The sequence below is a fragment of the Pelodiscus sinensis genome, chromosome 11, assembly GCF_052426305.1.
Source record: "Pelodiscus sinensis isolate ZL-2025 chromosome 11, ASM5242630v1, whole genome shotgun sequence".
Lineage (NCBI taxonomy): Eukaryota > Metazoa > Chordata > Testudines > Trionychidae > Pelodiscus > Pelodiscus sinensis.
Window position 1 is genome coordinate 24,803,543 of NC_143062.1, and position 13,973 is coordinate 24,817,515.

The 13,973-nt window shown below is 42.6% G+C and overlaps 1 protein-coding gene across 3 annotated transcripts in view; it reads right to left on the minus strand.

The window, feature by feature from the left end:
* ARHGEF3 (Rho guanine nucleotide exchange factor 3) overlaps positions 1–11,055 on the minus strand; it is a 257,794-nt gene extending 246,739 nt beyond the window's left edge. For 2 of the 3 annotated variants that reach the window (XM_089781202.1, XM_006130911.5), the window contains exon 1: positions 10,918–11,055. The gene's annotated coding sequence lies outside the window, so the exon portion shown is untranslated. Of the gene's footprint in view, positions 1–10,910 lie in introns of all 3 variants that reach the window. The other variant, XM_006130912.5, reaches the window with a different exon arrangement.
* Positions 11,056–13,973: the final 2,918 nt, after the last annotated feature.

Below are 13,973 nucleotides of genomic sequence, written 5' to 3' on the forward strand. Positions count from 1 at the left end.
TTCTGAGCTCCTGGTAGCATTCAAATCGTGTTTTGTTAACTTTTGCGAACACAATGTTCTGTTTAAGTTTATGATTCATCCACATGAAGCATCCACTGACAAACTCGATTTGACAGTCATTCCAGAAATCTCAGTAAGTAATTTGAAAATGGAAATAGCAGATTTCAAAGAATCGGAGATCTGGGTGGAAAAATTCGTCAAGCTGAATTCTGATTTGGAATGCCTTGTTTGACGACGTGCAGAATTGGCAAAACAGTACAAATGGGCTGATATGAAGAAATTGGAGCACAATGATAATCTGATTCTGCAAACCTGGAAAGAACTTCCTGTCATATACAATACCATGCAGAATGTCAGTTTGGCCTTATTTTCAATGTTTGGCTCCACTTGTGATTCACATGAGAGAAAGCCTACTCACACACACATCAAAGGTAATGTGTGCTTAGGATTGACAGAAGACAGCCTGAATGCGTGCATGAAGCTGAATTTGACCAATGAATTTGACCACTGAATATGATCAATGTTCCCTCTAAACTGTTTAACAGGTGATTAATCAACCCTGCCCTGTCAGAGGCACAGGGCTCCTTGCACAGAGATGACTGATTGGGCTGGATTGATTAATCACCTATGAAGCTGTGCAGCTGAGGGAACACTGCTTAGGATGTAAACTTCAAACACATGTGCACAAAGATGCAGCAGCAAAAGACCCATTAAATAAAGTCCTTGAGTACAACATTTCATGTATTCTATTATTAATCATCATGTAAATTCTTAGTAATATTAAGTTGTATACTTTCAGTCATACAAATGAGCATTCTTATACTGGCTCTTTGTTGACCACTTGTTCTGCATTTTGATGTAGTTTGGCTCTTGGTTTGAAAAGGTTGCTGACTCCTGTCATAAAGCAACACCCTGTTGCTATCAAGTGGGATATTTCCCAGGGAATGGCTTTCTGTAGAGGCACTGACTTTCCAAAGCGCTGGGGGTGCTCCAAACCAAACTCTGCCCCAGCCTCACCCCTGGCTCTAGCACATCCTCATTCCTCTCCTTTCCCACCAGCCTCCTGAAAGCCACACACACCTGCAGCAATCAGCTGTTTGGCAGCACTGGGAAGGAGTGGGAGACTATTTAAATCTATTATCATGCAAGATGTATCCTCTAGTTCAAACAGGGAAATCCTATGGAGCGTGTTACGGTGGAAGTCGGACTAGATTTTCCACAGTGGCTACTTCTGGCCTTATAATCTCCAAATGTATGAATAAGTGTTAACACACTCTTAAGTACAGATCACTTTTGCTATTCTAACTTAGGAAGTTTAATAGGAGTCAAAAGATATTTAACTCCACTGCATTTGTTTCCATTAAGTCTTGTCATTTTGTGGCAAGCTTATTTCCTCTATCACCTGAATGAGTCAACGGGTCTGATTTTTTCTAAATTTTCTAATGTTAAAAGTGAGGTAAAATAAATGAGCCTCATTATCACAGATATACATTAACACAGGCACAACAATTTAAACTGCTGATTCTGCCTCTCCCTACCTCCAAGTCACCAAAACTTAAATGGCACAGCCTGGCCCTTAGTGCTTGCCTGTATTTTGGCTGAAATCTTAGAGGTTAGATGGGTGTAAGAAATTCTGCTGGTTTTGTTCATCTGGTTCAAGTTAATATGCTTGTTGATGACCTCAAGTACAAACAGTTCTACTTTTAAATTAAGCCACTGCCTTTGTGTCTTGTAAAGTCCATACTAGACAGCAAAACAATACTTGAAAGGTTCTTTCCAAAGATTATGAGAAGTGTTTCTGTTACCAATTCTAGTGACTCACCCAGTTAGTTACATGTGAGAAGAATTTAACTCTATCCTCCTCAAAACACCAAACTTGAAAGGAAAGCATTTGAGGGGTTGTTCAAAAATATTGTTCTAAGATGGTAATAGAGACACATCCTGCAAATTAGCTTTGTAGGGAATACCAGAACCACTTCTGAAGAGGATATGAAAGGAAAAAGATGTTTTTGTGGTTTCAAGTAATTTTTAAAAAGGAGAAATGATAAAGGTTCAAAAAGTAAACATCCTTCTGGAACACTAGAGAAACTTCCAAACAAAGCACAATTATGTTTTGATTAAGTAAATTAAATGTCTTACGACAAGTAACATTTAAGTAAAACATTTTAAGAGAAGTGAAAGCACGCGCGCGCACACACACGCCTAATCACAAAAGAGCTTACATCCCAAAAACTTCTGCTCCCCATGCTAACTATTTAAATTTTGCTTTCAACACCATGCCCTTCCCTCAAATGCCAAAATGGTTTACACTCAGCAGAAATACACTGCACAAGAATGAAAATTAATACCAAGAAACATGACAAAAAGGCATGTAATGCTGGGTTTCACTTGCTTTTAAAAATAAAGATGAAATTTTCCATTTAACTCTAAATTATGATTTCTGTGCCTACTTCCTAAAAAAAAAAAAAAAATTAAAATGAGGGTTATGAGGTCAGAATCCCTTTGCTAAAGCATCATATAGGGCATATGATTCAATAGATCTTGCCAAGTCCTTAAGTATGTTTTGTTTCCTGATAGGATGTTTACACAGATTTACATATACAGGGTAAAAGGAAAGAGCATGATGTTAGAATTATCTTTCATCTGTAACCTTTGAAACCCCCAACCCTGAAAGTGCTCCACACATGGAAACCTAGAGAAAGAGGGATTGGGGGAGAGAGTGCTCCAATGGAGAGCAGCTTCCAGTACTGGAGCGCAATATGGTACATAAAAACGGTCATTCTTGGTCAGATCAAAGGTCCATCTAACCCAGTATCCAGTCTGCTGACACTGACCAATGCCAGATGCCCTAGAGCCTGGGCACATGGCGCGGCGCTTCCGGGGGGGAGGGGGAGAAGCGCCAGCCCCGGCCCCGGGCGCGCGGCGCTTGCGGGGGGGGGGGAGCGGCGGCCCCGGGCGCGCGGCTATGGGGGGGCCCCGGGCGCGTGGCTATGGGGGGGGCCCCGGCCCCGGGCATGCGGCTATGGGGGGGGGCGTCCCCGGGTGCGCACCCTGGCGCCCAGCGGGCGAACGGCCACGCCCCCTGGCGCCCGACAACCTCAAAAGGTTGGGGACCACTGCCCTAGAGGGAGTGAACAGAACAGGTAATCATCAAGTAATCCTTCTCAATCAGGAGAGCTTACTCCCCACAGTTATTATATATCTGTGGTGCAGTAACATAATAATGATTTTGATGATAAATGTTGCTTCATGTAGAATATTTGAAAACCTCATCATTACATAAAATACAGTTTATTATTACTACTTCTGGAGTAAAAATGTATTAAAGAAATTCACCGTAACTGTTGAAAGAGAATAGTCCATAACCAATAATGACATATTGTTTTCTCACTTCCAATTCCTACAGTTTCTCAGTGGAGGAAACATGGAGTTAAATGTTTAAAATAATTTATGCTGTATCATTTATTTAGCAAGTTTGAACCCAGTTAGATTTCAAAGATAACATTGACGGTAAAGCACCATGTCGACCAAAACAAACTACGGTTGCAATTTATCATCATGTTTGTTAGCTAACTATGGAGATGTTTCACTGTTGTAAAGTGAAATTCAATAGAAATTCTTTCCAACAAAGGCCCTGACCTGATATAAAGCAGCTCAAGTCCCAGATTACTCACCACCCAACTTTTCAGAGTTTACACAATCTTCAGTGTCACAGATGCCAACAAATTTTTAACACGCAAAAATTGTTGCATTTTAGTTATTCCGGTATAATTTAAGCAGTATAAAGGCCAATATGGGTGCAATTATACCACTATAAAAGTCTCAGGAGGGTAGCTATGTTAGTCTGTAACTTAAAGCTTAAAAAAGGAGTAGCCCTGTAGCACCTTAGCCCTGGTCTACACAAGAACCTTATTCCAAAATAACTCTCCCTGAAGTTCAAATTCTTAAGTGGTACATCCACACTACCAAACCCATTATTTCAAAATAATAAGCCACGGAATTTGATCTCTATACTCCTGCTCAGCCAAATTCCAAAATAGTAATTTTGAACTAACAGTAGCATGGATGCTCCAGTGCCACTAATTCAAATTTACTAGCCTCTGGAAGGCCTCCCACAGCTCTTCAGAGTGCTCCTGGGGCTCTAAGTCCAAGGTAGTGCATCTACATTAGTGGAGCCTGCCTTAGACTAATTTTGATGTTTCCACGTAGTGAGGACACTAGTTCACGTTTGTTAAATTGGGAGTTCTTAAGTTGAATTTAGTACTTTCAAAATAGTTTCCTAGTGTAGTCATGGCATAAGAAACTACAAAAAGAATGTAATTATTCCAGTACTGAAAGGGGAATAAGCTACTCCAGAATTACTATTTTAGTTAAAAAAAAAAAATCACTGCTCTGTCTGACATCATTACAAACAGTACAAAAACTATATGTAACCAAGCCTTAGTTTGGTGATTAGGGAAAAGAAATAAAAACAATTAAAACATCATTTGGTTTAACATTCAGAAGTCAAGAACACCTCAACTCTTCCAGCTTGATCCTGAACAGTGTTGAGAATATAACTTGACAGGGCCCTAATAAAAACACCTCTAGAAATTCAAGTTAACATTGTTAACATTTTCCTGGTTTCAAGCTCACCACTTACATGAAGCTCCTGTTCACTGCTTTAACCTAAGCAATATGGAAATATATTACACATTTGTATAGAGATGTTTACTTCATAATGGCTACTATGGAGCTATAATTATCTGAATGACTGTAGGAGATACTGGTTAGTCATGGATTATTAGAGCATATTTGTAGAATCCTTTATTTGATTATTAACATAGTCTGATGTAATTATTCTATAAACTCTCTCAGTTCAAACTTTTAGTCTTTTGCGGTATTTTAGCCACTTGTTTGCCACAGACTTTCATGGGAGTCAAGCATGCAAAACTCCAGAACACCATTCAAAATGTGAGGAACGTGATTTCAACAAAACATAGAAATCCACAGGAACTAACCATCTTCCATCCAGAACCTCTGCTATGAATAAAACTACAGGTTGGACCTCTCTGGTCTGGTACCCTCAGGACCTGACCAGTCCTGAACAAGGGAATTTGCCAAACCAGGGAAAATCCCCTGCTACTGGCCCCTCAGCCCACTGACCCTCATGGCTGCTGGATCAGCCACACCCCCGTCCCCAGCTCCACTACAGGGGCTTCCACGGCTACTGCAGCCCTGTCTCTGACCCCACTACCGGGGCTGCCTCAGCCCTCCTACAAAGGCTCCTGTGCTGCTGGGGCTCTGGCCCCAGTCCCAGCCCCGCTGCCACCAGCCCTGCCTGGCTCCCAGCCAAGATATACTCTCAGCTGCCAGCCCTCCTATCACTGGGCTTTCCAGCCAGGACTCCCTGGTCCAGGATAGGGATGCACTAGTATAGTTGATTACAGGATTAACCTAAGCTTATCGGTTAATGCTGTAGACTACATGCATTTCCCCACCACCAGTAAATTTTTTTGCAGGCTGACCAGCAGCCTGGCTCACTCCTGGCTTGTGCCAGGGTCTGGGACTTACTCCCAATTCAGCTCTGCATTTAAAGTGTCTTAGGAGGCAGGTGGGCAGGCAGCCTGGCTCAGTTCTGGCTTACGGTAGATCTGGGAGCTCAGACCACCCCCCTAACAGGGGCTGCTACCATCCGGTGCTGCTGTCTCTGTATCACAAGCAGCAGCATAGGGAGACAGGCAGCCCGTCCGCAAGGGGAGCTGGTTTTTAAACTGGCTCCCCTCATGGACCAGCTCCCACCTGGTACCCTACACTGATGCCTCTGATACAGAGGCAGCAGCATGGAGTGGCAGGGGGCTCCTTGGGAGCACGGACAGAGTGCATTGACTGCCAGCCCTACCCCAGATAATTGAGTAGCCAATTAACCTCTTGAATTCTTAACTGATATTTAACATCCCTAGTCCAGGACCATCCATGCGCTTGCTGGACCACTCATGTTGCCAGACCAGAGAGTCCCAGTTTTGGGAGGTCCAACCTGTAGCTGCAAGGAAGCAATTACATAGCCTCAGTTTCTCCAAGATAGATTTTAGTTAAAGCTTAAATAAAGAGATCTAGAAAACTATACACAAAAAGCTATTTTAAAACATGTTCAAGGAATTGACTGAAGTCCACAAAATTCTTTGAAGTCTCCTATTAAAATGTTCCCTCTGCCAATTATCCTTATGTATTGTAAGTGGAAAAATGGCAATTCATATGGAATGAAACTATAGGAAGGAATGTGAGATGTAACTGAATTTAAGGTGCTTGCAATACAACTCAGTGCACATAGAAAACTTCAAAAGGTTTCTAAGTGTATTTTTTATAGTTTTTCATTAATGGGGCAGAGGTTGTCACATGTAGTACTCAAAATAATTACATGCTTCTTGACCCTAATAGAAACTTATACAAACTTAAAATGCAGACAGCAAATTGTGTATTATTGAATATCAAGCCAGATAAGCTGAAGACCTGGAATAAACCCCAACAATCAGTTACAGTTTCTCATTCACACCATTTTCTAGGGATATAGAGACACAGAGAGAAAAAGATCTTGTACAAAACAACACTCAAACTCAAATCTCAGACTTTGAAGCAACTGGTCTTAATGGGGCAAAATCATATGAGAATGTGGTTCCAATACTCTATGAATTTGGTATCTTCAAAGTCATTAAAGGTCTAACAATATTACATAAATCAGGGATTAGGTGCACAAATCATATTTCAGCCAGTGCTGTAGAGTATACTTAATATACTTTAAAAGATTCAGAGAGGTAGTCATGTTAGTTTGTAACTGAAAAACTTAAAGAACAGTGAATGTCCTGCAGCACCTTAGAGACTAACAAAAAATATATATAGTATCATGAGTTTTCATGGTCACAACCCACTTCTTCAGATGTATACTTTGTAAGTCTCCTTAGAAGCAACTAAGTTTTATGGAATATCTGTACTACATAAGAAAGGAAGAGCTGGTTCACAGCAAACAGATTAACATCTACACTGTTGAAGAAAGTGTATGTATATTATATAAACACACACACACCTTAAACAACTTATATCTTCCGAAAAGATTACTTAAAAAGATCTCAATAAATTGCTTCAAAGATGACACATAATAAAATTATCAAGATTAGTAATGGCCTCAGAATAGTGTATACAAAACATCTTAAAATATCTTGTTTGAGAGATGCATAGCATATAATGGTTTTGTTTTTACTTATACTGTTTTACTCACTGAATACAGCAGTTAACAAAAGTAAACGATGAGAATCAGAGCTTCAAAGTTTAGATGCAAACAAGTTCAACACTTGGGTTTGAACCCATCTTTATGCAAAAACAAACTCGTCTAAAGCCTTAATATTCCCGTCCAGAAGACTGGAATTAGTTTTCAAATCCAAACTTAAGCAAAAAGTTGCTGAGCATCTGCACCTTCCATTCACTTCAACTAATGAGTGGCAAAACAAAACATAGTAATCATCTGAAGAAATGAGTTGTGTCCACAAAAGCTCATGATACTACCTCTATTTTTGTTAGTCTCTAAAGTACTGCAGGACCATTAGTATTTTTTAAGTTTTTTTAGCTCAAGACTAACACAGCTGCCCCTCAGAGTTTTAAAAATATGGCAGATATTTTATGAATACCTCGGGAATGGAGGTTGTTGATAATTCTAAACAATACGTTATGGTTGTTCTTTCAAAATTAAACATTGACTTAATGCAACTTTGAATTTTTACTATGCAGGGGGGAAATGCTGCCCCCCCCCCACACACATTTTTTAACAGTTTACATTTAACAGTACAGTACTGTATTTGCTTCCCTGAGGGGCTGCTGTCTTATTTGTGTACTTTCAGATCCAGATGAGGTGTGCGTTTGTTCAGTTCACAACTCTCAGGTTCTATTGTACATCCTAATTATGGTCCATGCATTTCCATAATTTACTTGCTGAAAAAGCAAGAAAATCCTGACAAAACATCTCACTCCAAATTCTATGCTCAAACTGAAAACTCAAAACTTGGAATATTGCCAGACCAACTAACAGCACAACAGCGATCCCAGTGAGAACAACTGTAAAATCCAAAAACGGAACTGAGGTTTGAGGAAGTGTGTGGGGAGTGAGGTCAAAATACTACGGTACATATGATACCTTGGAAAGTCACAGCCACATGTTGTAACATTGATTTTTAAAGCACAACTCCCCTTGAAATGAATAGGGATTTTTACTCATGACCTGAAATAAACTGCAGAAAACAATAAAACTTTTATAAATATTTATATAGCTAAGGAACATTTGCTGTCTTCACCTCAGATTACAAGAAACTTTAAAGTTTTCTCTTCAGTTCCACACACTAAGGTCACTACTGAAGATTCTATCAGGTGTGAAATAGCTCCATACTTCCTCATGCTCCCACACAGTATCTAGTTTTATGATGTTTGCTATCAATAGCCATTAACAGTTACTACAGTTGCATGCAATTAGACTCCTACACAAGCTGCAGAATTGGGGTCCTGAGTAGCTCAATTCTGTAGCAAATGTTTAAAGATCAAAGAACTTTCTCTGCTTTTATTACTGCAAAAGGGTGCATATGGCCCTATGTAGATACCTTCTCTTCGATACAATATATAAAAGCATGCTTATACATGTTCACAAAATTTTAGTGGTATAGAGAAAAATAAACATACCACCTCGTAAAACCAAATTCAGGCGGGGCGGGCGCGTAAAATAGCCACCCACGCTCACATTACATTAGATACACTGCCATCCCCGCATCACAAAGTCCCTGTTAATAAATGTCAGCATTAGCAATATTTCACACCTATTGTGCATAGCAATTTTCCTCTTCAAAGAACTTTAGAAACATTAAAGTTAAATCATACAGCTACCTATTACAGGTTAATTAACAACCTCTCTTTTGAAGTCTATACATAATCTGCTGTGCTTAATTTCAGAATCCCATGTAATTACACAAACACATTGTGCTCTTTCATCTCCTTGGTATGTCAATTTTACAAAACTTGACTCAGCATTGTGCAGTGCCTGGGATACAAGACTGAGAATCAGAAATTCCCAGGACTTGATTCTTCTCCCATTTCTGCCAGCATAAAGCCCCAGTTCTTCAGATATTTACAAAGAGTGATTTTGAACTCAAAGGATATGTCTACACTGCAGCTGAAAGCAAGCTTCCCAGCCCAAACACGCACACTGGCACTCCCAGGCCGGGGCTGTCCCTACCAATGTGCAAAACATGAAGCTGTATAGTACACCCCAAAATTTGCCATGCATATGTGGCAGTGCTGCTCCAATGGCCAGCCCCATCCCCCCGGCTAGCTCCCCTGCGTGGAAAAAACCCACTCTGCCCCATCCCCACTGCACCTGTTCCCTTAAGATCCCCACTCCACCTTGCCCTGCCTCATCTTGCCCCTGCTTCACCCCCTCCCTACACCCATTCCACTCCTTCCCCCAGCCACTTCCACAAGTGGTGTGGCTCCTTCTGCCGGTGAGTACAGGGGAGGCGGTTTCCTCTTCATCCAAGCTCCCTCCCTCAAACAATGTGGCTAGGAGTCGGGGGAGCAGAGCGGGCTGAGACTTGGTCACTTCACTTGCCACCACTGCCAGGGAGTATTGGGGCAGGCCTATCTCTTGCTGACTCTCTGCCCTGCTCCTGCCCCCCACAGCTCTGGGCTTTAGCCCCAGAGCCCTGGAGGGCAACACCGTCCCCCCCCTTGCAAAGGGGCCAGACCCCTCCTTCCCCACTCCATCCCTGCAAGGAGGTGCAGGTCCTCAGGCTCTGTAGTGCTCCAGAACTGGTAGGGAGCATGCTAACTAGCATGCTAAAATAGTAGCGTGGATATTGCTGTACCCTTGGAAGCTCATGCTAATCACTCAGACACAGATCCAGGAGATTGCATGGCTAGTCCAATCCTCTGCTAGGGCTGCAAAGCCCACACTGTTACGTTCATCCCACTAGCTTGAGCCTTGTTAGCACAAGCCTGTCTTCATAGACAGGAGGCTAGCTCCCAGACACATGTAATGGGACTACATGGGTGAGTAAAACTTGACTGAAATTTTCAAAGGAGCCCGAGGGAGCAAGGAACTCTGGGATTTGGGGCCCTTAACTCTCGAGTGCCTTCGAAAATCCCAGCCTGTGTGCAAGTGTGTGAAATAAGCAGTTAATGGAGTAGCACTCATGTGCCAGAAAAACCAAACCACTACAGTGTAATCCTGGATTTACCACTGACTCACTGGGTAGCTCCCAGCAAGTCACTTCCCCTCTCTGCCTCTCAGGATTAGGACCTAAATTAGTGTTTGCATAATGTTTTGAAAATATAGAGTCCTACTCACTTTCTGCCTCTTATCCTTATGTATCTTTACTGATTTTTGACCCTCCAAACCTTGCAGAATGAGTTGTCCACACACACTTCCCCACCTCTCTGCATGTGCACACACAACCATGGTACCACTGTAGCACACGGCTATAGTTCAAGCCGTGCAAAAGCCCGTCAGGCAGCCGGCTGGGACAAAGCTGTGCGTGTGTACGGGGAAACCCAACCTACGCTCGGCGAGCTGGTGTGAATCCTCTCCCTCACCTCTAGGTGACTCAAGCAACCTTCCCTCCGCGCCCTGCCACGGGAGGCGTTGGCCAAGCTCCCTGCAGGGGGGCTCTCTCCGCAGCCACGAAGCGGCGGAGGCGGCCGGTTCACCGCACGGTCTCTGGCTTTGCCCGCGGTGGTCTGGTCACGGCCAGACAAGGAGCCGCTCGCAGGGGCTGGACGTGCCCCCGACTGCTCGGCGGGCAGCTGCATCCCTACCCCGGCCCAAAGCAAAGCTGCGCTCCCAACTCAGGCTCCCGAAGCGCCCCTGAAGCGGGAGAAACCGGGCGCTGCTGGCCCCTCACCTCGTACCTTCCCGCTCCTCCGGGGCTCCCTGCCTCGGCGGCGCCGGCTCGCAGCTGCGGCCAGGGCTGGGGTTCTCAGGCGGCGGCCTACGGCGGGGGGCAGAGAGCTGCTGGGCGCTCCGGGAGAGAGCAGGGGCACGTTCCCCGGGCAGGCTGTTGGGAAGGGGAAGGAGGCGTCGCCCGGTGGTGCTAGGCTCCCAGCACTTCCAGCGGCAGCAAAAAGTGGCTGACAGGCGAGACCGGGCACCGAAATCCCCCACGCCAGGCAAGTCCGAGAACTTCACACGGCAGGCGGGCGTTCCCGGTGCAGCTCTGCCCTCGGTTCAAGGAGAGAGTCCCGCCCCTTGGCTCCTGTGCACAGCTTCCCCCCCGTCTCTCTCTCCCATACACACAGATTCACGCCCCCTCTCTCTATTCCAGTGATTCTTAACCTCTTTGTCACTGTTAACCTCTTAAACTTAACCAATAAACCAACATTACCCCTCCTCTTTTTTAAAATGGCAATAGACAAAAAGAAAATTACAAAAATTAATCATTTTTATTGTATTTCGTTTTCTCATACATGATGTTGAACAAAATTGAACACCTATTGTATTTTAAACTTATTACCTCCTGAAATATGCCAGATTGCTCCTTGAGAGGTAGTTACCCCCAGGTTAAGAACCACTGCTCTACTCTTTTCTCTTTCATTTCCCCCTCCCTTTCTCATTTTAGATCAGGTCTCTCTTCCCCCCCTTCTTTTTCAATCTCTGTCTTCTTCCCCTTCAACCCTTCCTCATGGTCTGTTACTGTTTCTCCCTGTCCTCCAGTCTCTCATTCTCTCTTCCTGTCTGCTTCATACTCTCCCTACAGTTTCTCTGACTAGTGACAGATGAACCAGGCCATCCATCTCTAGATAACCTCATGGGCTGAGCAAGGGACATCTCAGCTTGAAATTTACCTGATCCCTTACCCCAGCTATACTGCTCTTTCCTCCTGATCAGGTTTACCAACCTTTGTATCTGAGCTTCATCAACTTCAGCCATATCCCTTAGTGAGATATGAATGGCACAATACTTATAAGTTTGAGTTTGGAAAAGTAGATGAGCAATAAACTTAGCTTGGGGTTCCTCTCTAATGACAATCTTTCTGCAGGTTCCTGTTGTCTGTACTGCAATATATCATACCTACTCCTCCACCCTACTCCATGCCATCTTAAGGATGTTTAGGATGAGTCTATTAATTGACTATCAGATAAGCAAACACTTATCCCATAGTCAAGCAGACTAGTTGATTCTCCCCCCCCCCCTGCTGCCTCTATTAGATAGAGGCAGCAACGGGGGGGGGGGAGGGGGGGAGAAGGAGGCTCCGTGCGGCGCTGGGGACTCTTGTACTTTTCAAAGCTGGCACCCGCATACAGCCCAGAATCTGCAGGGCTTCCCGCTGGCCCCAGGCTGCATGAGAAGTTCCACATTCCTCCTTTGAAATGTACATTGCCCAGTAGGGGCTCTTGTACATTTCAAAGGAGGAATGTGGAAGTGCCTATACACTAGTTAAGTAGTTGATGGAAATCCATTAGAGATTGAAATTGTGCTAACAACTATAAGAGTAAATTACAGGCATACAATATAATCTTTCAAAAAGGTGTGGTAGTTGTGAGCTATTCAGGCAAAAAAGATCATGACACGCAGAGGATTATTGTTCTGTGGATTATTGCATAACTCTTGTTTTATGAAACATACTTTTTGTAAAATGGGGCTTAGAAAGTAAATTGATTGGCTGAGGACAATTCCAAGTCATGAATCTAACTAGTGTATAAATCCTTAGGTGTATATGGTCCAGAAATATCAATAATACTTTTGCATTTATTTGTTATGCATTCATAGTCAAAGATGTGCCTTTATAAAAGATTAACTAAAGATAATGAGGAAAAAGCAAAATGGCCCAAAATAAATCCTAGAATGCCTAATATTCACCCAAAATCAAATACACGCCAATTCAAGTCTTACACTTAAACATGCAAGCATATTAAAAAGGAAATTGTGTCTTGCTCCTGCCTGGGCAAGTTATCCCAAAAGAGCTCTGGCATACAGTGTGGGAGGTTGCATTTCAGAGTTGCAGCTTCTGAACAGAGGTGCTGCTTGCAGTCCTCTGAAAACTGTACTGTTCAATAATCAGCATATCGAGATCTGATGATTTAAAACTACCGCAGTTGGAAAGATGGAGCAGCAGACATTTTCTTAGGTAGAGTGGAGATATATTATTTGGCATTGTTGATCAAAAGCAAAACCTGGAACTATATTCACTAAATTGGTTCACAGGCAAATAGCAAAACCTGTGAAACTTTGATTTTTGCATTTCCTGACTTTTTGTGATTTGAGTTGTACCTGTTCCTCTTGTATAAGTGTCTAATCTTTGAAATTTTCAGCAGTTACATATTTACTTGATTAAATGCATTTTAACATCCTTAATGTGCATATATTTTAATTTAATTTACATTAATTTAAAAGTTATTATGAAGTTGAATGACCAGGGTTCAAACAATTTTTTAGTTTAAAATGTGACAAAATACCTATATTTAATGTACTAATTTTTAAATAAATATTTCGTATGTATTTTTAAAAGTAAAATATGCTATTTACTAAATGGGTGAGTGTTGTTCAAACAACAATTCCTGCACTTGTCAGGTATTAAAGCATGTGGCTGAAAGTTTAGAAATGTTAAGCTGTGTCTTTTTGGTTTCATTGTAACTTTCATTCCAATACCACTTTTGTTAGCTATGTATTGCCCAGCAGTTATCCTGTGAAGAGACAGTGGTTTCCTTTTTAGCTAACAATTAGCCCACACCTTGGCTACAGTTTGCAAATGCTATAGTAAAGGGCAGTCAGCTTCCTCTCTGTTGCTAAGATAACTTTTTATGGGAACCAACCACAATATCAGGGCTGATTATTAAAGAACAAAGGATTAGTTCTTCTCTCCCTTATGCCAGTTTTATGCTGGTGTAACAGAAGTCAGTGGAGTTACTCCTAATTTGCAAGGATGAAATAAGGAGAGTCAGGCCTGCTGGGCTAGATTCATCCCTGC